Source organism: Miniopterus natalensis, chromosome X (genome assembly GCF_054644295.1).
Source record: "Miniopterus natalensis isolate mMinNat1 chromosome X, mMinNat1.hap1, whole genome shotgun sequence".
In the NCBI taxonomy this organism is placed as follows: Eukaryota; Metazoa; Chordata; class Mammalia; order Chiroptera; family Miniopteridae; genus Miniopterus; species Miniopterus natalensis.
This window is the reverse complement of record NC_142103.1, coordinates 75,092,335-75,119,095: the sequence shown is the minus strand read 5'-3', so window position 1 is coordinate 75,119,095 and position 26,761 is coordinate 75,092,335. Positions and strand designations below refer to the sequence as shown.

The following is a 26,761-nucleotide window of genomic DNA, read 5'->3' as shown; positions in this document are numbered from 1 at the left end:
ATTAGCTGTCAACTCTTCTACCATAAATTTTTCTCTTTTCCTCAGACTCATAAATCTGTTAACTCTTCCACCATCAATAGCTTTAAAGTCTAAACTATACCTTTGGTAGTGTTAATATTCCTCCCATAAATATTCCTATGAACTATGCAAAGAGTCCAGGCCTCTCTCAACACTTCTACCATCAATACTCCTCTTGCATGAGCATTAAACCTAGATCTCATATAACCATTTCACAATCAATGACTCTGCTATGGATTGCAAAACTATGACTTGGTTAATACCTTTGTAATCAAAGTATGAGTCTCAAATTGTGAGTCCACATTTCTATCATCAATATTGGTCAAGTGTGTTCTTGGATCTGTTCTGGCTTCTGTTACTTCTATTAGAGGCTTTTGAATTACAGGGGCAGGAAGATTGTAAGTGACAGGCAAAGACTGACCCTGGAAGAGCTCAGAGGAGACAATGAGAGACTGTGAGGATATTAGCACTGGGGATTGTGAATGACACGCTGGGGTGAACTGTACCCATTCAAGGGGTGGATGGGAGGCTTGGGCAGTGACAATACTAGGCTGAATTTGACAGGCAAGAGCAGATACTGGGAGGACAATAGAAGGCCTGGGGGATAGTAATTCTGGGGCTATAAGTGAAAGTGGAAGTTGACCTTGCCCTATTGAAGGGCCAATGGGAAGCTCAGGAGGCAGTGAGAATGGTGACACTAGAGCTGTGAATGACAAACTGGGGTGGGCCCTGTTACACTGAAAAGTTAATGGGAGGCCTGGAAAGTGGAAATGCTAATGCTGCAAGTGACAGGCTGAGTTAGACCCTGCCCAAATGGAAGAGTCATGATAGGTCTGGAAGGTGGCAGTGCTGGAATTTTGAAGGTCAGGTCAGGTAGGCCCTGCCAGCACTGAAAGACCAATGGAAATTCTGAACAATGTGGGCATAAGGGCTGTGAGTGACAGGCAGAGGAAAGCCTTATCTCATTGAAGGCCAATGGGAGTCTGGGCGGGGGTGGGGAGGTAACGCTGGGTCTAAGGGCCAAAAAGAGATATGGAGGGTGGTAATGCTGGGTCTGTGAGTGGCAGACAAGGTTGAATTCTGCTAGCATTGAAGAATCAGTGGAAAGAGTAATGCTAAGGCTATGAGTGACAGGCTAGAAACAGGCCCTGCTTCCATTGAAGGACCAATTGAAAGCCTAGAAGGCAGTGACTTTTAGGTTGTAAGTGATAAGCAGGGGCAGGCCTTGCCAACATGAAACCCCAATATGAGGCAGTGACCCTGGAGCAATTACAATACTTACTAGAATTGGATTATAACCTGTGCCAGGCTTCCCCTTCAGAGGCAACCTCACTTTCAGTATCTACCTTTGATCTTTTCCAGTGGCCAACACTACTCCCACAGTGGAATACAGCAGTCACAGAAACGGAGATCTTCTGGAATACAAGCACGCTTTTATCACATTAACTGTAGTTTGGGCTCCAAAAAATGAACACACTGGCTCACTCAGGTGAACACGAGTGCTTAAATCTCCCTAATCCCAGGGATCACTCATGCTTTAAATGGACCACCCCAGCCCTAGTTGGTTTGGCTCAGTGGTTAGAGTATCAGATTGAAGGGTCCCAGGCACGGCCAAGGGCACATACCTTGGTTGCAGACTCAACCCTGGTCAGGGTGCCTGAGGGAGGCAACCAGTCAATGTGTGTCTCTCACATCCATGTTTCTAACTCTTCCTCCCTTCCTCCTTCCCTCCCTCCCTCCCTCCCTCCCTCCCTCCCTCCCTCCCTCCCTCCCTCCCTCCCTCCCCCCCCTCCTACTCTCCCTGAAAAGCAATGAAAAAAATATCCTCAGGTGAGGATTTAATTTTTTTAAAAAGCCCCCCCCCCCAAAAAAAAAGAGGCAACTGGCTTTGGAGAAGAATTAAAGGGATTATTTCCCACTTAACTATTAAAATAGACCCAGATTTGCTAAAAGATGTTTCTGTCCAGGTTGTTCCCTTGAAGGCTATCCCTCTTCCTATTACTGGAATGAACTGTCTCAGTCAGCAGGTAATCTTACGGAATGAGCCTAAGGCTTTTACACTATTGGTGGGCACCATCCAATAGGAACCAGTTAACATTCCCTTACTGGTGTGGGTGGTAAATACGCCATAGTGCCAGATATGACAAGGAACTGAAAGATGAAGTCCTATCATGGCTGACATAGTTAAGGAAGGGGTACTTACCCTAGTGTGACCTATGATTATAGCCACTACTGAGTGGAGACTAACTAGAGACTATGGAGAATTGAACAAGGGTGTTCCCTTTATTAAAGCTCCTCTACCAGATATCACTGCATTAATGAACAACATTCAAAATAACACGAATAAATGGTTTGGAGTCAGATTTGGCTAACATGTTTCATTCAGTGAAAATATCATAGGAGGATCAGTCACAACCTATCTTCACCTTTGATACTCAACATTACACCTTTTCCCGGTTGCCTGTGGGGGATGTCAGTAGTCCTGCCATTGCACATGGGCTTTACAGACAGAACCTACATGCCTGCCCCACATCTCTCACCAGAAACTCAGTTTTGGCCTTATGTCAATGACATCTTCCTCACTGGACCTAGCCAAGATTCTGCCTCATGGACTGTCACAACTCTAAGTGAACATCTCACTGAGAGGGAATGAGAATTGCCCCACTCTAAAAGGTACAAGGCTCCTGGCAGTCTATTAAATTTGGGGGCTACATTTGGATCTGAGAAGGTAAACTTTTTCTAGTCTGGTAAAACAAAAGCTCCTAGTGCTCCAAACTCCGATATCAGTCCAACATTTGGTAGAAAAGTTTGGATTCTCCTGTCAACACATTCCTCACCTCTACATTTTGCTACACTTTATTTATTGAGTCACCCATAATTCTTCCATTTCAACGGCAACCTGAGCAACAACAGGCTTACTAGATAAACTAAAATAAGCTATCACTTCAGCTCTCCCACTAGGGCCCCAAGGGCAGGATGTACAATTAGAAGTTTCTGCCACACCAAAATTCACTTCCCAGGGCCCCAGGACCAAATGGAGAGGCAAACCCCTACCTATGGGATTTTTCTGTAAGTGGCTCTCAGACATATTTGCCACTGGATAGGCAACTCCTGGCAGTGTACAGGGCACTTATATAAACTGAGACTTTTTCTGGGGCAGAGCCAGTTACCCCACAGACTGAGATTCCTAGTATGTAATGTAAAAAGCTCCCAGTAAAATCAGATGAGCATCAGAGGCTTCTTTATTAAAATGGAAATAGTATCTACAGGGTTGAGTTAAAGTCAGGCCTATTGGAGGTCACAAATTCCATGAGGAAATAGCCACATACCCTGCCACTGAGGCTAACCCTCCCAAAGCCCAGGAATGCCTCTGCCCCTTGTTCAATGGGGATGGGAGGAAGGATGGTCAGCACCCTCTAAACAAGAAAAGCAATCTTCCTCCTTTACTAACTGAACAAGCACAAGGTATAAGGGACCAAACAATGGACTTGCCCATACAAGGAACCAACCTCTGCTCATGTCACTGAGGGGTTAACACAACAGCCTTACAGCCTTGAGAGTGTCACAAGTTATACAATCAGATCAAGGCTCCCATTTCATTGCAAAGCAAATGCGATGATAGGCACTATAAAATATCATAGCTTGGGTTTTTCAGCTACTCCATTGTCCTACAGTAGCAGGAATCATAAAAAAACATGACAGTGTTTTAAAACAAGGACTCCTGAGAAAACAATGATGTTTTAAAACAATGGCTCTCCAAGTGGTTAAAACACTGCCCACAGTCCTGATTATATTAAATTCAAAGCCCTATGGCATAAGTGCATCATATTAAAAATTCGCAACAAATGAAAAGACCACCCATGACATGCTGTGACCTCTGCTGGTATACACGCCCACACTGGACACAACCCAATTACCAGTTGGGACATGGGAGCCCTGAAATTTCCACCCACAGCAAAGGAACATCCACCTGGTATGTTCACCTTTCTCTTCTCCCTCATAGAAAATCCACAACTTATCCAATTCTCCCTCCATCCCAAAGGAGACCCGTCAGGGACCACCAACTCTGGACATCTTTTCTCTGTACAAGCTGAGCAAACCACTTACACTATCTGGAGAGAGAGGTGTTCTCATCTGCTGCCCATGTACTCCACTAAAAGTATGTTGGAACAATCCTTGGACCTGCTCCCAACACCCACGAGGTGAAACTAATTACCCCTGAACAGACAGTAATATTTTGCCACTTCCCAAGGGATAATCAGATCCCCTACAGCTGTCCACAGACAACCTCCAACTTTCACCCTTAACCTGTTACTGTGACGCCTTCCTTACCTGAAAAGTTTCTACCCTCACCAGTCAACCACACACCCATCCATGGATCACCCTGCCCTGGCAATCTACACGCTACTGCTGATAAGGTCTGTCTGGAAACAACATGCCATATGCACACCACAGGGAGACACAACGTGGGTCAGGATGGGAACCACAGGAATCATGCTGTTGCCTATTCAGGTTGGTCAGTCCTAATATGACCACAGATACCAACACTAAGACTAGCACTCTTCTTTCTATCTCTACTACTACCAGCATCACCCATTCTGGCTAAGCCAAACTCTACCCTATGGGCCAACTTTTACTTCAAATATGTGGACAATCTTGGGCTGAACCCATAACCAACTGAGTTTCCAGGTGCTGAATGTGAGATGGATAATATGTATGTTTATTTGGTTGTAAATTATAAGCTCATATTAACACCACCTAGAATTGCACTAAGCTCCGTAACTTGCCTTTACAAATTCCAGCAGATTTTTACTCAGTAGTGGAACTCTCAGCCCCCAAGGATTTGCCCTCACCAACCACACTAGCCACAACTCTCCAACACCACAAACTTTCCAAATATTCCCTTGATACTAATCACTTTAGGATCACTTATTGGGGCATTAGGAACAATATATATGCAGGATACCATACAGCAATGAAAAGAAATGCAGATAGCTATGTACTAAAAGTTATACACACAAATTAAATAAATTTCTGAAGGACTGTGACTCTTGGATGAATCTCACCATATTTTAGCAGCCATGGTGTTAGATAACAGCATAACTCTAGATTTCCTATTGGCTGCTGAAAGAGATGTCTGAACCTTTGTTAGCACATCTTGATACATGGTGGTTGTCAAAGAAGAACAAATCAGGACTTAGTAAGAAGAAATATTTTTATTTTTTTCCCCAAAAGGATTAGTGCAAGGGACAATTGCAATGGGAGAGGGGAATGGTTGCAACAAAAATTTTGTGACCATAAAGTCTGCAAGGGTTTCAAAAGCAAACAAAAGGTTTCCTTTTATAGGGTAAGGAGGAGACAATCAGAGATAAGCAGAGTCTTTGGAGGAGAAGGTGGACAAGCAAGGGGAAATGAACAGTGAGGTCTGACAGGAAAGTGTCTTGCTGTTGTCAGTTTATTCCCAGGAGAACCTGAGAAGGGAGTCCATTCCACTTTTTTGTTTGTTTGCTCAGGCTTGGGGGCGGGGAGCAAGCAGAGTTCAGGAACTTGTAGGAATAGAGAAACTTGACTGGTCAAGACAAAGCAGAGGGTAAGCAATGGATAATTGAAAATGCCTAAGTCATTGGGAAGTTGAGTTTGGTTGAAATAGTTGTCAAAGGGCCTTCACATTCTTGTTGTTCCTGAAGGACTGGCTACTGTATCATCTGTTTAATATGCTGTCAGGCTGATAGCTATTGAAGAGTCTTATGAATTAGGCATTCAACAAGAGATATACCTAGGAATAAAATAAAATACAAAATAAAATAGTTATTGAATGTTGGATAAGGGAGTAAAACTAAGATTGAGCCAGTTGGGAAGATTCCTAGACATTGGGCCTGAGGTGTATTCAGACAGTGGAGTGAGGATGACAATGACAGTCTGAAGAATTTCCTGGAATGTATGAATGTTTTTGTTGATGGCATAGACATCATTGAGGTTTTGAAGAACACATGCACAGCAGTGGCTTCTGGCCATTGTACAAGTGCCCCATTGAGAAGGCAATTATGAAGGACCACTCAGGAATCTTACAGTTCTCTGGCAATGGTATTGATGGTTTGGTAAGATTGTCCACAGTCATGGATACAGCAGCAGCTCTTGGCGTACAGGTTGCCCATACATGGGTTGCTGCAGCACATTTTTTAGATTTACGCCCAGTCTCTTAGCCAAGAGTTCTAAGGTTTATTGAGAACCTTATAAGAAAGGAAGGCCACTTCTGGGGCTTGGATTCTGCCTAAGCTTGTAGTTGTGACATGTTTTTATAGACCCTTTGGCTCATCTAGAGTCTGGAGAACTTAAATAAGAAGTAATAGACTAGTTAAGGTGAGAAAACAAGGCAGTCTAATTAAGTATAGACTGTTCGTTTTGAAAAGTATTGAGGTAGAAGGATATTTCTTTTGAAGTCTAGGGAGAAAATCTAAAGAGCCCCTGAATGATAGCACAAAAGATGCCCTTAAATCTGAGATGGCATAGGAATTTAGGAGAAACTGGAGGCTTCCAAAGAAAAAGGACCACATAACCAACAATCCAAAATAGAGTTGTGAGACTGTGCTATGAGTTAAGTGAAGAAATGCCATAAATTCTGTGGTCTTTGCAGGGATGGTGGATGTAAAAAGGGTAGAATAGCTTGGGTGAAGGGAAAGAGGAGATAATATAAATGAAGGCTCATTATGGAAAGCTTCAGTTGCAATGAGGGGAGATATGTGGATAGCAAAGATGACACTGGAGGGGATAGAGAAAAAGAAGGATACTGGAAAGAAGGAGAGTAAAAATAAGAGGATAGGAAGTATGCAAGAGGATCCTACAAGGTCTTGTTCTGGCATCTTATGAGGAAGGTGACCACTTCATGTCATCTACTTGGTCTAAAGTTCTTGAAAAAGCAGTCTACCTTGTGGCATCTGCTTCTGGGGGCTATTGAGAGACCCTCAATTTAAAGTCTCCAGTTGGGATGGACTCCAATTTAGAGTAGCTTTTAATATCTTTTCCTTTGAGAAACATCAATCCAGGTTTTTACCCCCCTGGGACTTGGCAGCAGTGTTAGTGATGTAAAGAGAGCAATGTAAGGGCTCTTTCAACAGGCCCTTTCAAGATTAGTTTCCTGATGATACTGTCTTCAGAGAACTAAGTTTCCTATTTCTAGGTTGTACAGTGGGTTGTATGGGAGAATTGAAGGAAAAGCAGCCTCAATCTGTTGAAATTAAGTTTGGGTATAATTAATAAATCCCTTGCAGTATTTTAAAATGTCTGAATTGAACAAGCTAGAATCTTCAAGAGCTCAGACAGAATAGAAAAGTCTATGGGCCAGCTAGTTATTTTTTATGGGGACAGTTGGTATGACCCAGCAGGAGAGGACCAGAAGATAATCAGGGATAAACGTAAAACCTTAGCCCACAAGAGAGCGGGTTCTTCCATCAGTTTAGCAAGCTTTAATATTTATAGTCCATTAGCCCTACCACTTCAGATGAGTGGAAGTGATAAAGACTATGTGATTTTTTTTTTAATAAAAAAAAACTCATTAGATTTCTTGGATGACCTTACTGGTGAAATGAGTCCCTCATTCATGTGAAAGAGCCCATGGAACTCTCAATATGTGGAACACTTGTCCTGATAAAAATTTAGCAATCATGGTGGTAGCAGCCCTTTTTACAAAGGAAAGTTTTAAGCCAGAGAGAGAACATGCATATGATAGTAAGAACACACTTATAACCATGAAATTTAGGAGCTAAAGAAAAGGTTCTAAACGTATTAACAAAACTCTATAGGTAAGTGAAGAAAATCCCCAATTAAAAACCACTAGCTTATACTATACTGGATTTTAAAAAGTAAAATTGTGATTTTACTTGTGATTTTTAAAATAACTGAAATTATGAATGATAAAATTATATTGTTGCTGCCTAATATAAGGCAAAGTAGCATGAGGGCTCATAAATAGAAATATATCATGGATAGTAAGGACAATGACAATTCTCTAGGAACTTTATGTAACTTTTGAAATATTTATATTAATAACATTTTACCCAAACAACCTTAATCTAAGGAAGGCTGAGTATTTTTGACAATGCTTTCCATACAATTTATATAATTTATATAATATTGAATAAATCTAATTATTTTAACACCTCTTTATACATGGTAAAAGAACAAATCTTTTGTGATTTTCCAGCTGCCCTCTGGAAAATCCCAAAATTAGTTTTAAGTGTAAAAGATAACAATTAAAATTTCATTTTGGGAAGACGATATCAAAAGTTGTCAGGATATTTAAACAACTTGGTAATACCATCTGAAGGTAGAAAAATATCACATATACAGGGTGGGACAAAAGTAGTGAATAGTTGTGAGTAAGCAAAACAGAGTTTACTCTTGTATTATTATTTATTAGTTATTGTATTATTTTCCACATTAACAGCTGTAAAACTACCTTTTCCCCACCCTGTATATAACATACATACCTGAACATGCAGACAGAAGCAAATGGCTGTTTTACAGCTTTCATTCTAAAAGTTTAGCCATGAGTCAGGCACAAACACAGAAAAAGAAATTTCCCTGGTTTACATAACAGAGTCAGCCCTTGTCCTTGCCTTACTTTATATTTTTATCAGGATTATGTTTCTAGCAAATGGGATAAGTTGAGATTACCTGTTCAGTATGAGGACTAAATTTTTTCCCACCATCTTCTTTGACCTGATGTGTAATCTTACAGGGGATGTGGAGTAAATTTAGGTGGAGGGACCAGAGATACCAAGCAGCTATCTGGGAGACTCCAAAGACATCTGAGTGGAAGAAATATCCAGTCTGGTTTGTTTGTTTTTTAGCTTTTTCAACCTCAGGTGGTTGCTTTTGTGGTCCCTGAGCCCCTCAAGAGCCCCCCAATGGAAGCAGGAGGCCTAAAGTTCTAGTAACTATAGGAAGTTGAGGGGCTAGTCTGGGAAGGGAAAGGTCTGGCAGGGATGTTGAAGGGGAAAAGATCAAAAGATTTAGGGAAGCTGAAAGGAAGATGGAAGGCACTAAAAGGAGGAAGAAAGAGTGGAAGTGATGAGAAGGGACAGGTCCTAGATGAGCCAATTTTGGGAGACCTCAAGTTCCCCAAAAAGGTCATTGAAATTCCAAATTGCCTTTGGTAAATTTTTGCTATTTATGAAGGTATTAAGTAGAGTAAGTACAGTAATGGCAAAGCATATAGCAAGCAGAGAAGAAGAGAAGGGAAGGTGCCTGATGGAGTTACCCATGGGATTAACAGATATTTAAACTGAGACTGGATATCTGAGGGAATGTAATCTCCAGGACAGAGAGCCAAGGGAACCCTCATGCACAATTTCTGTGGTGAAGAGCCAAGTGAATCTCCACATGCAATCTCCAGGGATTGGGGAGCTAAGGAAATCCCCACACCAAATTCACAGGTTTGGGGAACTAAGGAAATTCCATGCACAATCCCAGTTTAGGGGAACCAAGGAAAAACAAAAAAAAGCCTCACAGAGGGGCAAGAAAACATCTCTTTGCCAGAAGGAAAAATAATTAACTTAATCCTTTTCTCTGTCCCTCAGAGCTGTCAAAGCCAAGATCTTTATATATTTCCCATAACAGGGTATTTTTTCTTTTATTAATTTTATGGTTTCTGTTTTTTTAAATGTTTACCTTTTTGTTACATCTGAAATTTATCTGTGTATGACGTGAGTTAGGGATTCATTTTTAAATGGGAGGCTAGTGGGCAGCTTCATTATGTGGCCCCTGAAATTGATTCTTCAATTCATGAATTTTTGAACTGTCAAGGCAAAGACGTTTATGATTTTCCCTTAACAGGATTTCTTGTTTATTAATGGAAATATTGGTCTACTGAATTTCATTTGAGTACTTGTGATCCAATCTAATAGTATTCTGTATTTTTTTTAAATAGGTAACTTAAGTCCTGTTATATTTATAGATCTAACAGATCTATTTAGTCTTTTTTAAATTTTTATCAATTTTTTTGAGAGAAAGAGGAAGTGGGGGGGAAGAGAAGAGAGGGAGATGTATTTGTTGTCCCACTTATTTATGCAGTCATCGGTTAATTCTTGTATGTGTCCTGACTGGGAACTGAACCCACGACCTTGGCATATCAGGACGATGCTCTAACCAACTAGGCTACCCAGCCAGGGCAGATCTCACACCACACACAAAGATAAATTCCAGATGTTACAAAAAGGTAAATGTTTAAAAAACTAGAAACCATTTAGATATAACTTTTTAATTCTATTATTGAATTATTCTCTAACCTTTTTTGTTTGTCCAATTGATGTTATAGGTCAGTAAAGTCTCCTAATTTTAACATATTTTGAATATTTATCTTATTTCTTGTATTTGTTTTGTTGTTTTATTATAAATGGTGGAAGAAATGAAGAAAGATGGCTGATATCTTTCAAATAATGCACCATGCCCAAATAAGTTCACAGGAGAATTCTACAAAAACTTTAATGACCAAATAACATCAAAGCAGTGCTAATTGTTCCATACATGTTTATTATGTGAAGGGAGCTGAGATACTTTGAAGGTGATCAAATCCATTCCATATTTACAGTGTTGTAAACACTCCAGATTATTCTGTGGAAGGGTAATCAGAGATACTTAGGAGTATATGAGTCTATTCTACGGTTAAGGAGATGCCACATTTTTTTTTCCATGTCCAGCATATCCATAAGATTTCTGTTCAGTGTGAGTTTTCCCATGCACAACAAGGTCCGACTTCCAGGAAAAGGCCTTCCCACAATCAGTACATATATAAGGTTTATCTCCTATATGGATTCTGATGTCCAGTGAGGTGTATATGCTGACAGAAAACCTTCCCGCATTCACTGCATTTGGAGAGGTTTTCCCCATGTATATTCTCTAATATGTGATCATCTGTGATTGCTGGGAAAAGGTCATCCCATATTAAGCAGATTCAGAAAGTTCCTCTCTACTATGAGTAATCTGATGAATAACTAGTGGAGACCTCTCACAGAAAGCCTTTCCACATTCACTACATTCATATGGTTTCTTTCCAGTATGAGCTTTTCAATGTATAATGAGTTGTGACTTCAGGGGAAAAAGGCCCTTACGCACTCAGTACACTCATAAGGTTTCTCCCCACTATGAGTTGTCTGGTATATAAAAATGTGAGATTTTGCCCTGGGTAGTGTTGCTAAGTGGTTAAAGCATTGGCCTGAGCACAAAAGGGTCATGGGTTTGATTCCCAGTCAAAGTCACATACGTGGGTTGTAGATTTGATCCCCGGCCCTAGTTAGGGTGCTTTTAAGAGGCAACCGATCCATGTGTCTCTTTCACATCAATGTTTTTTCTTTCTCTCTCCTTCTCTCTCCCTTTCCTGACCCCTTCCACTTTCTCTAAAAATCAGTAGAGCCCAGCCGGGCGTGGCTCAGCGGTTGAGCATCGACCTAGGATCCAGGCGATCGAGGTTCGATTCCCAGTCAGGGCATATGCCCGGGTTGCGGCTGCACCTGATCAATGACTCTCTCATCATTGATGTTTCTAACTCTCTCTCTCCCCCTCCTTTCCTCTCTTTGAAATCAATAAAAAAAAAAAATCAGTAGAAAAAATATGCTCGGGTGAGGATTAACAAAAAAAGAAAGAAAGGGGAAAAAAAGTGAGACTTTTCACAGAAGGCTTTCCAACATTCATTACATTAAAAGGGCTTCTCTCTGGTATGAACTCACTAATGTATAATAAGATGTGACTTCTAGAGAAAGCTTTTAGACAGTCAAAATATTCATAGGGTTTTTCTCCAGTGTGGAATCCCTGATGAACAATAAAGAGTGACTTCTGGGAGAAGGCCTTCCCACACTCAGTACATTCATAGGGTGTCTCCCCAGTATGAATCCTCTGAGGCACAATGAGTGGTGATTTCCCACTAAAGGTTTTTCCGCAATCTCCACATACATATGGTTTCTCTCCAGTACGAATTCTTTGATGTATAATGAGCTGTGATTTCTTTAAAAAGCCTCTCCCACTCATGCTATAAGCGTTGGGTTCTCCCCAGTGTTAACTTTCTTATACTAAATGTGAGCTTGCTTATGATTGAGAACTTTTTCACATTGACTATGTCCATGTGAATTAATTCTAGTGTGAATTTTTTCAGGCACAGAACAGGAAGCACTAAAGCTAGGTGGTCTCCCACATCCAAATCTCTCTATGGGATTCTTTCTTGCATAGCTCCTATTATAAGTGAGTAAGTCTAAATTGGATTTCAAGCTCTTTTCACATGAATCAAAATTATGGAGTTTTTGTTTGTTTGTTTTTGTTTTGTTAATCCTCACCTGAGGATAATTTTCTATTGCTTTTAGATAGAGTGGAGGGGAGGAAGGGGGGAGAGAGAGAGAGAAACATCTAAGTAAGAGAGACACATCAATTGGTTGCCTCCTGCACAAGCCCTGACCGGGGCTGAGGATCAAACCTGCAACCGAGTATCAAACTTGCAACCCAGGTACATGCCTTTGACTGGGAGTTAAACCCAAGACCCATGGGTGCAAGGGCCAATGCTCTAACCACTGAGTCACACCTTCCAGGGCAAAATCACGGAGTTTTTTACCTGAAGAAGCAAGATCAATGCATCCACTGAATATTTTTCCAAATGTATTACATTTAGGGCTTCTATTCTTGGTCACTGCTTTATGGCTGATGACTGGCCTGCCTCAAAATTCTGTCTTGGTTTCCTAGGTATCTATCTATATGCCCATCATTATGCTGGACTTGTAAGACAGGATAAAATGAATTGTCCTTTGGGGCTATTTTAAATATTTCCCTTTGAAATGAAAGTTTTCCAGAAATGATCGTTTGGTAAGAGTCAAAATTTTTCTTCCTGACTAAAGAAGAAAAAGGTAAAATCAAATAAATAAAAAGAAACCCCAATGGAAAGAAGTGCTAGGAAGGTGGCTTATGTAGGATGAATGTTATAAAGGAATTCTGATTAATTTTAAGGAAGAAAGAGGGGCATGGATGTCAGGGGGGGAAAGAGCCCTTTCAGCTATCTACCCAATTCCTACTTACCTGAGTAGATCCACCTTGACAACTCACTGTCCATGATACACAGGTCTGCTTCATGCTCCAACCTGAAGATTATATCTGGTTTTATACCTGAACATCCTGTTAAGGGAAAATAATAATGACTTTGGCCTTGGCAGCTCAGAAACTCATGACGAGAAGAAGCAGTTTCAAGGGTCTCCAACTAAAATGGGAGACTTTAACTACAAAAACAAACTCCAGATTAACAAAAATATAAATATAAAAAACTGAAACTATAAAACATCTTGTTAATGGAAAATCATAAAGGCCATGGTCTTGACATCTCCGAAGGATGAGGAGGATTTGACTTATCATTACACAGAGAATTTGCCCTTACCCACAGAGACCAGGTGACTATATATCTCCAGAATCACATCCCTGTGCAGGATCTTCTGAGCAGCATCCAGCTGCTGCCTCTCTTCCTGGGTGAAGTCCACAGCCACATCTTCAAATGTCACTGATTCCTATAACAGCATATTCTTGTATAATCTGCTCATTTTGGTCATTTTGACCACAAAACTGCATGTAGGATGCCTATTTGTACTTCATGTAGCATACTTAATGAGGGGGGGAAAACGATGTAAAATCCTGACATTAGCAAGAATAGTTAATGGAACCTAATAGAGAGTCTAAACATAGATGCAAATAAAAATGGGAAATTCAATACATAAAAAAGGTAGTAATTTAAACACATGAAGAAAAGACAGAATACTCAAAACTGAGTAGCTATAAAAAAGTGAAGTTGGATTATTTATTCATACTATATACAAAAATAAATTTTAGATATACAAAAACATAAACAAAAGAGAAGTCATAAAATAAAGACAGGAGATATTTTTTAAAGTAATTTGAGAGTAGAGAAGACTCATTTAGCTAAGCATGTACAAAACCCGGATGCCACATAGAAAAACACTGATAATCTTGATGACTTTATGTATTAAGTGGCAAAATACACCATAAACAAACTCAAAAGACTAGCAACTAACTGAGGAGAAGATAAGTGCACAACACATATGATGGACAAAGAGATAATTTTCTCAATATATATAGAGAGCTCCTACAAAGCAAGAAGAAAAAGACCAATAACTTAAGTTTTAAAAAATAATCAGCCCTAGCTGGTTTAGCTCAGTGGTTAGAGCATCAATCTGCTGACTGAAGGGTCTTAGGTTCCATTCTGGTCAAGGGCACATACCTCAGTTGCAGACTCGATCCCCAGCCCCAGGTGGGGCTTGTGCAGGAGGCAAACAATCAATGTGTCTCTCTCATCTCTCTCCCTCCCTCCCTCCCTCCCTCTCTCTCTCTCTCTCTCTCTCTCTCTCTCCCCTTTCCACTCTCTCTGAAAAGCAATGGAAAAAATATCCTCAGGTGAGGATTAAAAATAATAATAAAAGAACTTTTTTAATACTCAGAGGACGTGATCATCAATTCACAGAAAAGAAAATGGAGATGGATTCTAAACATGTAAAATGATGCTCAACTTCATTCACATGAAGAAAATGCAAGTTAAAACAAGAGATCATGCCCTACTGGGCATAGCTCAGAGGTCGAGCATCAATCTGTGATCCAGGCGATCGACGTTTGATTCCCAGTCAGGGCACATGCCCAGGTTGTGGGCTCGATCCCCAGTAGGGGGGGTGCAGGAGGCAGCCAAACAATGACTCTCATCATTGATGTTTCTCTCTCTATCTCTACCTCTCCCTTCTTCTCTCTAATAAAGATACATTTAAAAAACAAAACAAAAAAAAACAAGACATCATGTTACCTTTACATATTATCAAAGAGTGGAGTTTGATAAGTCACTGAGTTGGTGAAAATATCAAGAAACAAGCACTCAAATTGTGGGTATACAGTGGTATAATATATTATAAGGGCAATTAATTTGGTTATTTCCATCAACATTTTAATCCTCATCCGAGGATATTTTTTCCATTGTTTTTCAGAGAGAGTGGGAGGGGAGAGAAAGAGAGAGAGGGAGGGAGAAACATCAATGTGATAGGGCCACATCAATTTGTCCCCTCCTCCATGTGCCCTGACAGGAGCCAGGGATCGAGTCTGCAACTGAAGTATATGCCCTGGGCCAGAATCAAACCCGTGAGCCTTCAATCTGGTGGCTGACACTCTAACCACTGAGCAAAACCAGCTAGGGCTACATCAAAATTTTAAATGTGTGTATCCTCTGACTAGTAAATCCATTTCTAGAAATTATTCTACATAAATACTCATATACATGAGCAAAACAACGCATGTGAAGATACTGCACTACAATACTGTTTATAATAGCAAAAGAATGAAAACAAACTCATGGGGGATTGGATGAATCAATTATGCTTCAATCCACATAAGAGAATATCATATGCAACTATAAAAAAGCAACAAGAAAGCTCTACGTAGATTGATATGCAACAATTTCTAGGATATGTTGTTAACTGAAAGAAGCATTAACCCATTCAACAAGCAGTTATTGAACACCTGCTGAATACTAGGCCCTGTTGTAGGAACTTGGGATACAACAGGGGAAAAAAAGGGCAAAGATACCTTTTCTCAAAGATCTTATATCCTAGAGAGGGGAGACATACAGGGTTGAGAGACAAATCATCTAGCCAAAATTTTTTTTTAAGTCTGTAATGTGCACTTCAAAATTCATATCACTCATATACATAAAGCTCCTAGAAATAAATAAGCAAAAGACAAAGAAAGGGGGATTTACAGAGAAATAAAAATGGCAAATAAATATATGAAAAGATGCTGGTCATTTAATCACTAAAAAAAAGCAAATGAAAATAAGATATAATGCTCAAGTATAAAAATAGCAAGAATGAAAAGCTGATGCTCTCTGGTAGTGAGGAAATATTGGAAAATGGCCCTCTTTGTGAATGATTTGTAACCACATGTGGAAGCTGGTTACACAATATCAAAATACAGTTTGAGAAATATCCTTTAAATTATAAATTATATGTGCTCTCTGACCTAGCACATGTCTAAGAATTAGGCCTACATAGATATTTGACAAATATACAAAGTATTTATAAGGTTGTTTCCTTACTTGTGACTTCACTGCTTTAGAGTTTTGACTAGACTATATACCACCTATGCCTCAGTTTCTTTCTTTTCTTTTTTTAAAATTTATCTTTATTGTTGAAAGTACTACAGTGTCCCATTTTTCCCCTCAATTGACCCTTTCCACCTCGCTCCCATCCCCTCCTCACCCTTCACCCTATTATTGTCTGTGTCCATGGGTTATGCATATATGCATATAACTTTGGTTAATCTCTTCCCATCCTCCACCCACCTTCCCTCTTCCCTCTGAAATATAATTGTCTGTTGCATGCGTCAATGTCTCTGGATCTATTTTGTTTGTCAGGTATTTTTGTTCATTAGCTTCTTCTTAAAGAAGACCCTTCAACATTTCATGTAGTACTGGTCTGGTGGTGATGAACTCCTTTAGCTTTTCCTTGTCTGACAAGCTCTTTATCTGACCTTCAGTTCTAAACGATAGCTTTGCTGGGTAATCTTGGTTGTATGTTCTTGTTTTTCATTACTTTGAATATTTCATGCCACCTGCTTCTGGCCTGCAAGGTTTCTGTTGAGAAATCAGCTGACAGTTGTATGGGTGCTCCCTTGTAAGTAACTAACTGCTTTGCTCTTGCTGCTTTTAAGATTCTCTGTTTGTCTTTAACCTTTGGCATTTTAATTATGATGTGTCTTGTTGTAGGCCTCTTTGGATTCCTCTTGTTTGGGACCCTCTGTGCTTCCTGGACTTGTAAGTCTATTTCTTTCGCCAGGTAGGGGAAGTTTTCTGTCATTATTTTTTCAAATAGGTTTTCAATTTCTTGCTCTTTCTTCTCCTTCTGGCACCCCATGATACAAATGTTGGTCCCCCTGAAGTTGTCCCAAACACTCCTTACACTATCTTCATATTTCTTGATTTTTTTCTTTTGCTCTTCTGGTTGGGTGTTTTTTGTCTCCTCATGTTCCAGATTGCTGATTTGATTCACAGAGTCCTCTACTCTACAGTTGATTCCCTGTAAATTATTCTTCATTTCAGTTCTTGTAGCCTTCATTTCTGATTGGTACTTTATTATGTCATTGATGGTCTCACTTCTTTTCTTAATAGTCTTACTAAGATCCTTGAGCATCCTTATAACCATAGTTCTGAACTCTGTATCTAGTAGCTTGCTTGGTTCTATTTCATTTAGTTCCTTTTCTGGAGATTTCTTCTGTGCTTTCCTTTGTGACATGTTTCTTTGCCTCCACATTTTGGCTGCTTCCAGGTGTTTGTTTCTATGTATTAGATAGAGCTGCTATGTCTTCTGGAATTTGTAGACTGGCTTTGTGTTGTAGGTGTCTTGTAGGATCCAGTAGTTCAGCCTCCCCAGTCACCTGAGCTGGGCCTTCTAGGTGCTCCCCTGTGTGGGCTGTGTGCTCTGTCCTGTTGTAGTTGAGTGTTGGTTGCTGTTGGTGTCACTGGAAGGAATTGACCCTCAGGCCAATTGGCTGTGAGGACCAGCTGCAACTATAGCCAAAAAGCTGCTGTGCTGGAGACACCCCTATGGAGCAGGATTTACTTCAGTGAAGCTTTGTTGTTCACCAAGTGTGCCCCTTGAGTGTGTCACTCGTGGATGTGGTAGGGTTTTAATCCAGCATGGTTGAGTCTGACCACCAGGTGCACTGTCTCTGGGGCTTCCCAGGAGATGCCAAGTCAGCCTCTGCCAGTGCCTTTCCCAGGGCCACCCAGCATGAGCTACACAGCAAACCATAGTTGGCTGCTACTTGTGCTGAGCTTGGAGGTGTCCAGGAGAGGCCAAGCTATGAGTCGATGCAGGCTGCCACTAGTGCCAGGCCTGGAGCCACTTATCAAGCTGTATGGGGTACACTGCTGCTTGTTTGAGGGATTTTAGGAAAATCCCAAGCATGAGCCTAGAGAGGCCACTTGCATAGAAAAGCCACTGGAAATGGCTCAGATGAGCTTGCAGGTAGGGAGGGGCAGGCCTCCGGAGTCACCAGGGTGGGGCCAAAGGTGTGAGTCAGATGCTGGAGATTCAAATATGGCCCTTGCCTGTCAGCTCAGTCGGGGGAGGGCTCACCAAAGGAGCAATGGCCTCTGCCAGCTCTTCTGTCTGGGAGAAAGCTGCCCCTCCACCTCTCACCCTGATTTCAGGTAAGCTAGTTCCTCCCCAAATGTCCCAGGTTCCTTTCAAACCGCTGCCCAGCACAGGGAGCGAGTCTGAGTGACTTCGTGCACTGGCCCTTTAAGAGGAAAGCCTGGGACTCCCACAGTCTCTGAGACCCTCAGCGACAGTCCCTGCTGGTTTTCACAGCCTCAAGTTGTGGGGACTTCTTTTCTTGGCCCTGGAGCCCTGGGCTGGGGAGCCTGATGTGGGACTGGGACCCCTCTCTCCTCCGGGAAAGCTCCATCGCCAAGATGTCCCTCCCAGGTTTAAACTGGGGCACTGGATGTGGGCCAACGACTGCATCTCCACGATCCAGCCTCAATCAGCCCGTTGTCTCCACCCCTCCTACCCGTCTCAATCCTTTTTCAGTTCCCTGGTTGTAGGGCTTCTGTTCAGCTAGATCTCAGGAAGTTCTGAGTGATGATTGGTCTGTATTTTAGTTGTAATTTTGATGTGGTTGTGGAAGGTTGCAGGTACCACAGTTACCTATGCCTCCATCTTGTTTCTCCTTGCCTCAATTTCTTCATCTGAAAAATGAGGATAATAATGTATGTAGCACAAAGAATTCCTGGGTAAATTAAATGAGTTAATTCCATTGTAATTTATTATAACTGTGCCTGGCACACAGTAAGCATTCAATAAACAGTAGCTGTCATTACAATTATTGTTATTATTGTTGTTGTTATTGTTTTATCTCAAAGAAAAAACTAGAAACAATGAAAAGGCTCACCAACAAGGGGCTGGTGTATTACAAACATTAAAAGGATATTATGAACAATTTTATGACAAAAGAAATTGACAATGCAGATCAACAAAGAATGGTCCACAGCTAAATCTGGCCCACAAGCTAAGAATGGTTTTTACATTTTTAATAGTTGGAAAAAAAGTAAAAATAATATTTTGTAACATAAAAATTATATGAAATTCAACTTTTGGTGTCCATAAATAAAATGTTATTGGGTCAACGCCATGCTCATTGGTTTACACATTGTCTATGGCTGCTTTCAACCTATAATAGCAGATTTGAGCAGTTGCCACAGAGACCATATGGCCTACAAAACCTTAAATACTTCTATCTGGCCCTTTACAGAACAAGTTTGCTGACTCCTAACTTACACAAACTGTACAAATTACTTGAATATCACAATTTACCAAACCTGACATTAAAAGAAATAAAAAATCTGAATGGTACTATATCTTTTAAATAAATCAAATTCGTAATTTAGAAACTACTCACAAAGAACACTGATGACTTCACTGGGGAATTCTTCCAAACATTTAAGAAGAAAATAATACCAATCTTACCCAAATTCTTCCAGATAATACTTCCCAAATTGTTATATGAGGCCAGCATATCTTTTTTTCTTTTTGAACATATTTCAAAATTTAATGACAGAAATTTACTTACAAGTCAAACAACAAGAGGGATTGCATTGAATCTGTAGATTGCTTCAAACCACATAGGATTATTTTCAGGCCTTGAAACCTAATGTAATTTGCCCTGCTAGATTTCAACAATGGTTGGGACCAGTGACTCCTTCCTTTCTTTCATTTTCTCCTATACCTGTCTCACCACTGTATTGTGGGACAGGTAACTTATTTTCTTTTCTTTATTTTTATTTTAATCCTAACCTGAGGATATGTTCTTACTGATTTGAGAGAGAGAGAGACAGAGAGAGAGAAACAGAAACATCCATGTGAGAGAAAAACATCAATTGGTTGCCTTCCGTATGCATCCCGACGGGGGATCAAACCCGAAACCTAGGTATGTGCCCTGACCTGGAATCAAACCTGCAACCCTTTGGTGTATGGGACAATCAGCTGAGCCACCCAGCCAATTAATTGCAAGGAGGAATGTTGCTTAGGATGGCTCTTACTCTAAGTTCCACCAATACCTATTTTAGATGATGAGAGCTGGTACTTTTGAGCTGATAATATTTAGATGAGATTTTAAACTTCAGTTGTTACCACAGGGATTGAGAAGTTTGGGGATTAGGAAATGAAGTGCATGTAATTTGCAGGTGAAATGGAAGTGAACATTTGGTGAGCAGAGGGGAGACTGTGCTAGACTGAATGTTGGAACCACAAAAGTTAGCCACATCGCAATCATTGGAAACTATGAGTGTTACCTTGAAACAAATACAAAAAAAGACTGCATGTGATTAAGTTAAAGTTCTTGTGGCAGGGAGATTACCCTGGATCATCTGGGTGGACCATAAATGTATTATAGGGGTATATACCAAAGAGAGATTTGACAGAGACAGAAGAGGTGAAGGCAATGTGACCTTGGTGGCTGACTTAAAATAATACACCTATGAGCCATGTAATGTTGGCAGCCACCAGAAGATGGAAGAGGCCAGGAATATATTCTATCCTAGAGCCTCTGAAAAGGGTGATGGCATGCTGACACTTTGATTTCAGCTCAGGGAAATAGTTTCAGAATTCAGGCCTCCAGAACAGTGAGATAATAAATTTCTGTTTTTTATGCCTAAAAGTTTTTGTTAATTACAGTAGCAACAGGAAATTATGTGTTATTGTAGGAGATCATATAGATTATGTTAAAGGTGCTTTGTATTTTTAAGATGCATTCAGGCAAAACAAGAATATAAGATTTATGGATAATAAGTCAATGGTAAATGTATCAAATCCTGAATGAGAATTAAACTCAATAAATTCAGGAGTGGAAAAGCGGAGAAGGAGGGACGGCAAGGATAAGAGAGGGTTGCACAGATGGTGTCAGCTGTGACTTGTTCGGAATGTTTTCTCATATTTTGAATAGAGATATCAGAAAAATCTGAAGCAGTTGTGCAATAATGTTGAGATTCAACTAGATGCACTGGTAGATATGCACATGTTTCTAACATTATCATCCGTAATTTTCTGGAGATTGAAATATTAATATAAAGGAGTCATTGTTCTTGCTGAGCAGTGTTCAGTAATCACAGGAAAAAAATTTACCTTGATTAAAGTGGAAACCCTCCAAAAGCATCCAGAGTCAATTTTAGAATTGCAAATAGGTAGTTAAAATAAATGTCTTAACAGACAAAGAGATTGAGGCGTTCAGTAATAACATTACCTATTTATCTGTGCTTTACCAAACCAAATGGTTTTCTCGCTCCTAATTGAGTCTAATTCTAAGTGTTGACCTTGGGAGAGACTTTGAAAGAGCAATCTCACACACAGACTAAACTTTCCCATTTGTCAGTAAGCTTGGGTACCATAAAGTGAGAAATGGGACAGGCTCTAGAAACCTCAGCCCATGTGAGCACTGTGTTTACTCACTATAAAGGGGACAGATGTGTTCACTTGCTCTTCTACTCTGACAGCACAGCTGCAAGAAGACAGGGTCAGAATTCTCCTACTGTCTCCAATAGACCTGTGACTCCCAGCTCCACAGGCTACCAAAATCAAGGTCAAGGGGCTGAAAGTTCAGTGCTTAAGTATACAGTTTTTGACATTCTATGAATGTTTTTATCCTGTTTTAACCTTGCAGAACCACCGCACTAAATCATCCTTGCTTCATCACACACTTAACAACTGCATTGAGATATAATGGACATACTATAAAATTCACCCTTTTTAACTCTACAGTGATTTCTAGTTGCCACCCATCTTTAAGTAGATACAGTTTAAATTCCCAATGAATTCATTCGAATCTTTGCAAAAAAGAGTGAGAAGTATGTCATGGAATAGGATGAGGCAGTGATAGGGTTTCATTCACATTTTATAAATCATAACAAGGAGAGTTATGAATTTATGCAATTAATAAATGCATAAAGAATTATTAAAGATAATTCAGAAGCCAGGCTCAAAATAAACCCTTTAGAGTTTGAATGGGTTCATACCGTCTGCTGCCTATTTCCCTGATACTTCAGGAGTCTCCCAGGATTTTGGGAATGTTTACCAACAAAGAACACCTCTGCTCTATCACCTACTTTCTGAGGAACTTCTTCAGAAGGCTTCCAACATCCAACCAAGAAGATACCTGAAGGAATCTCCAAAATCTGAAGAACCACAGAGACTTTCTCCTTGTACAGATGTGAATGTGGTAAGAGTGGCAGAATACAGTGATAGCTAATACATCTTTTGTCTTCATAGTGGTGCCGGGTATTATGTTAGACCCTTCAGATGGATTAATTTCCAAGCTCAAAAACCATTTTTACTTCCCTTGATATATGTTTCTTGTTAACTCTCCTAAATGATGGAGCTCAATGACAGATACTTTAAGGCTGTTGGTCATGACAACGCCTGACCGGAGCAGAGTTAATGTGGGAACAACCTCCCTAATTCCACAATAAATGATAGTGCCAGGGTAGGACAGCATGTCACATCTGGCACAGCTTTCCTGGCTGTCTACCTAATTTCTGTGTCCCATTCCTTTCATTTCCCCTCTCCATATTCACCTCCCCACACCATTTTCCAGCAGTATTTTGTCCCCTCTGTACACTTTTACATTTACTCTCCCAGCACCTGTCTACTTGCTTATGTGCGGTCACCTATATTTGATAGAAGCCCTTCATTGCTTTCACAGACCTTGTTGATTCATAGAATGCTATTGTTCCACAAATATTCTGTATACCACACTCCTGCTTACATGAAGACTTCATCAGTTTGACAGACTTTCGGTCTGGAAATAGCAAGAAGGCAAGTGTTCTAGTCCTCAAAACAACCTCATTTAGGCCATTCCTTTTCGTTCTAATTGTTCAGGTTCCTCACTATTGAGGTACCGGTCATATAATCTCCCAGAGTTGTGGAGAATGTTCATTAAGGCATTGCACATGAAGACACTTTGTAAGTTTTAAGCACCGGGGAAATGCCTCTTATAGTGTTTATATGTGCCCTTCGCATGAACAAGATGGTGCCTGTGAGAGAAGCAAGGGAAGAAAATGACTTAAAACCACTACCAGTAACACCTGACTCAGATCCAGCTCAGAAACTGCTCTGCTTCACAAGGAAAAGTGATGGCCTTTGGTCAGCTGAGGAAGAAGATAGCAGGTAAAGGGGCAATTGGGGGAAACAACTCCTCTGGTTTTGCTGGCATGGGGGCTGGGTCCTGAGCAGGCCTAGGTCCTGGTTGGACTCTGGAGCATATTAAGATTCAGTTGAGAGCTGATAACAGGACTTCAAGAGTCACAGATTGAATTGTCATCAGCATAAAATTTGGGTTGCTGTGGGCAAGTCATCCAATTCTCTGAGTTCCAGATTCTTATTCCATAAAATGAAAATAAAGAATCATAGTTCATTATTTGTTTGAAGGTATTAAATGAAATCTATAAGACTAACGACCTGAAAGGTGCTCAAATAATTCTGCCTGTTTAACCTGGGAACATGACTTACTCAGAGTTGTATTCGCAGCCCTCAGCTCAATCCCTGATGCAAAATATGCCTTTAACAATATCTGCTGTGAAGTCTGAATGAACTTTCTGGTAAGTAAAAAAGTTGGGAATCTACCCAGACAGTGGTAGGACTCAGAAGCTAAAACTCAAACTGGCATTTGTTGTGTACTGTTGCAGGTCTATAATATCAGTCACTCTGAGCTAGAAGATGAGGACAACAGTTCAAGTAGAAGGCCTGTGGGCCCCTGGGAGGGAGGGGACATCTCCTTATCCAAGAAAACAAGGCCCAACTCTCCAAGGCCCCATCCCCGTTAACCTATGTATCTCTACCACAGGATCCAGGAAAGAAAAGACTAATGTCTGGGTCCACAGGCTGAGGGAAAGAAAGTACCATATTTTGTATGAAGAGATCAATGACCCCGAGGAAGATGACTAACTATGTAACTGACCGTTGCTTCCAGCCCACACCCCTGCAAAGAACACTGTTCTTATGGTACTGGTGTCCCATCTTGTCATTCCTTCCCAAAATTGTTCCTTTGCCAAGACCCTTGGAGTGCAGCACTGAGACTAAATGATGAGGCTTCCCTCACTCTTTCTACTCCCTTCTCTGAGTAACCAGAGATCATCCAACCCAGGATGCCCTCAGCTCCCAACCCCTTGTCGACTCCCAAACTATAGGCCACACCTTCCTCTACCCTAGGAACTCATAGAACAGGTGAGAGTCCCTGTGGCATGAGCAGAAGATTTCCTTTGAGGAACTGTGGGAGGTGTGTGCTCACCATGAGGTAGGGGAAATTGGAGTGTCCAGGGCCCTGCAAGTCAGGATGAGGGGTTAGGGATTAATGGATCAGGCAATGGAGCTCACTGCCACTTATTTTCCTTCTCTTTCCTTACCTCCACCTCCGATTGTGACGAGTACCCATGAAAATAGGCCGAACTGCTGGGAAAATTGGACAGATACATGCAAAAGAATGAAACTAGACCACCTACTTTCACCATACACAAAAATAAACTCAAAATGGATAAAAGACTTAAATGTAAGTCACGAAACCATAAAAATCCTGGAAGAAAACATAGGCAGTAAAGTCACAGACATCCCATGTAGTGGAATTTTCACTGATACAACTCCTAGGGCAAGAGAAACAAAAGAAAAAATAAACATATGGGACTACATCAAACTAAAAAGCTTCTGCACAGCAAAAGAAAACAGCCTCAAAATACAAAGGAACCCCGTGGTCTGGGAAAACATATTTGCCAAGGATGAATCTGATAAGGGGTTAATTTCCAAAGTGTACAAAGAACTCATAGCACTCAGCAAGAGGAAGACAAACAACCCAATTAAGAAATGGGCAAAGGACTTAAATAGACAGTTCTCCAAAGAGGACATAGGGATGGTCAAGAGACATGAGAAAATGCTCGACGTCGCTAATCATCAGAGAGATGCAAATTAAAGCCACAATGAGGTATCACTTCACACCTGTCAGAATGGCTACCATCAACAAATCAACAAACGACATGTGCTGGTGAGGGTGTGGAGAAAGGGGAACCCTAGTACACTGCTGGTGGGAATGCAGACTGGTGCAACCACTATGGAAAACAGTATGGAGGTTCCTCAAAAAATTAAAAATGGAGCTGCATTTGACCCAGTGATTCCACTCCTAGGGATGTATCCTAAGAATCCTGAAACACTAATCAGAAAGGATCTATGTACCCCGATGTTCAGAGCAGCACAGTTTACAATAGCTAAGATCTGGAAACAGACTAAGTGCCCATCAGTAGATGAGTGGATTAAAAGCTGTGGGACATTTACACCATGGAATACTATGCAACTGTAAAGAAGAATCTCATACCCTTTGGGACAGTATGGATGGTCCTGGAGAATATTATGCTAAGTGAAATAAGCCAGGCAGCGAAAGAAAAATATCACATGATCTCGCTTATACGTGGAATCTAAAGAACTTAATAAACTAATGAACAGAATAGATTCAATGACATGGAAGCATAGTTGAGACTGAAAAATATCAGAGGGATGGAGGGGGGTAAGGGGGTGGAGGGGGAGAGAATAACCAAAGAATTTATATACATATATGCACAGCCCAAGGACACGGACAATGGTGGGGAGAGTGACTGGGGAGGGGGAAGAAATGGGGGGGGAACGGGTCACTGGGGAGAAAAAGGGACATCTGTAATACTTTAAACAAAAAAATTAATTAATTAATTAATTAATTAAAATAAAAGAAAGAAAATAGGCGGAACCTGGTGGCTCTTCATGAGCATGGGCAAGACAGTGAACTACTGGCCATCAGGTGTACAGCAAGTAAAAGAAAGAGATCACAACAGTGAAAAGTACAGCATTATGTTTGCTAATATGTGCCAAATATTCTGTTAGATGTTAGAGTTTCTTTGGTGAGTAAGGCCTATACCAAATGCATGTTTCTGTCCATGTATTCATGAATTTACCTCAGGAAACAAGCGTTCTCAGGTATCTTTGCACAGAAAAGCACTACCCTCCCCCTCCTCAGATGTGACTTCTAAGACATTCCAGGAGTTTGATTAGGATGTTCTTCTCTGTATTTGTACACATGTACACACACACTAGTGGTTTTACTCTGAGCATCTCCTACCTGCTCTTCTCCACTAACAGAGTCCTGGGCATGTCCCCTTCATGCTGTTTCCTGTTCAGCAGTTGCTCGGTGTTGCAAACCCCCATTATTCATTTACCCTGCATCAGTCACTGTCAGTTAATAAACACGAGTTTTATCCCAGTTGTTTGCTCCTGTCCTTCTTTTGCACAAACCCTGTGCACATGTGTGAGTGATTCATTTGAAGACATACATAGAAGTGGAATTGCTGCATCAATGGTTCCATTCATTCAACAAACACCTAAGGGTCCTGTACTGGGTACTGAACACTATCCCTGGTGCTGAGACATCAGGGAACAAGACAAAAATGTCCTTGCCCATGTGAGCTTGACATTCTACTGGGGATATTTCCAGTTTTTACTTGATGGACTCTGTACACCACAATCGGGAGACAAGTTTCTGCAGGTGGTTGGATGCCTTGTCTTTACTGTCTGTCTGATCTCAGCGTCTGTGCCTGAGACAGTCCATAGTGCAGTGTGTGGGAGGATACAGGTGCTCTGGATTCTGCCCCAGATGTCAGGGTAGA

General features: G+C 40.8%; 1 pseudogene; it reads right to left on the bottom strand.

The window, feature by feature from the left end:
- The window catches only part of ZNF630 (zinc finger protein 630), a 29,762-nt pseudogene extending 3,459 nt beyond the window's left edge, over positions 1-26,303 (bottom strand).
- Positions 26,304-26,761: the final 458 nt, after the last annotated feature.